General features: G+C 67.0%; 1 protein-coding gene across 3 annotated transcripts in view; it reads right to left on the reverse strand.

Moving 5' to 3' along the window:
- HELZ (helicase with zinc finger) overlaps positions 1-804 on the reverse strand; it is a 126037-nt gene extending 125233 nt beyond the window's left edge. Inside the window, exon 1 of one of the 3 annotated variants that reach the window (XM_014458891.2) lies at positions 767-804. The gene's annotated coding sequence lies outside the window, so the exon portion shown is untranslated. The remainder of the gene's footprint in view (positions 1-766) is intronic. The other 2 variants (XM_023756976.1, XM_014458890.2) reach the window with 2 other exon arrangements.

Consider the following 804-nt stretch of genomic DNA (forward strand, 5'->3'; position numbering starts at 1 on the left):
TCCGGGCCTGGGTGCCGGAGCGATGAGCCTCAAGCAAGCATGAGAGCACAGTGGTTCTAGAGCCCCAAGAGTGAACTAGGTACTCTTTACGACTAAGGCAGGAATTTCCAGGAGGGTCCCTTCCTGGGAGAGGAAGTATGTTTCAATTTTAGTTGATGTACTTGTGCCCAAAAGAGAATTTTCTGAAGAGGAGGCGGCATAAGTGTGAAAGAATAGTACAGCTGTAGCACCCAGCTCTGAGACGGATGATGGGCAGTGGTTCACCTCTGACACACTTTCCCGCGGCGCCTATCCCCCCGAGCACAGACTCGTCCGGCACGCGTGGAAGTCCGGCCTTGCGGGGGCGAACGAGCGGGGCGTGGGAAGCACAGCACGCTCCCCTACCCGCAGCCGCGACCCGGAGGGCAGCGTGCAGGGTGCTGACTCCTCCTCGCGGGGAGCTGTGGCCGGGGAGCCCTCCCGCCGACTCGCGGCCCGGGACGGCAGGGCCCCCCTCCGCCGCCCGGGGCCCGGGGCGCCGCGGCCCCCAGCGGAGAAGGGGACCGAGGAGGGAAAAAGCTGTAAACAGCCCCAGCGTCCGGGCCTCGCCTCGAAGCGCCCCGCTTCGGAGGCCCCGCCGCGGGCCGCCGGGGCCCTCAGTCCGCCGCGGGGCCGCCGCTGCCGGGGCCCGGGGGACCGGAGGGGAGTCCGGCCCGCTCCCCGGAGGGCTCCGGCACCGCGCCGAACGGTCCCGGCAGCAGAGAAGGGGGAAGTCAGGACTTCCCCCTCATTACTTTCTACGCCATCTTGGATCCACTTGTCAAC

This window comes from Myotis lucifugus, unplaced genomic scaffold (genome assembly GCF_000147115.1).
Source record: "Myotis lucifugus unplaced genomic scaffold, Myoluc2.0 scaffold_100, whole genome shotgun sequence".
In the NCBI taxonomy this organism is placed as follows: Eukaryota; Metazoa; Chordata; class Mammalia; order Chiroptera; family Vespertilionidae; genus Myotis; species Myotis lucifugus.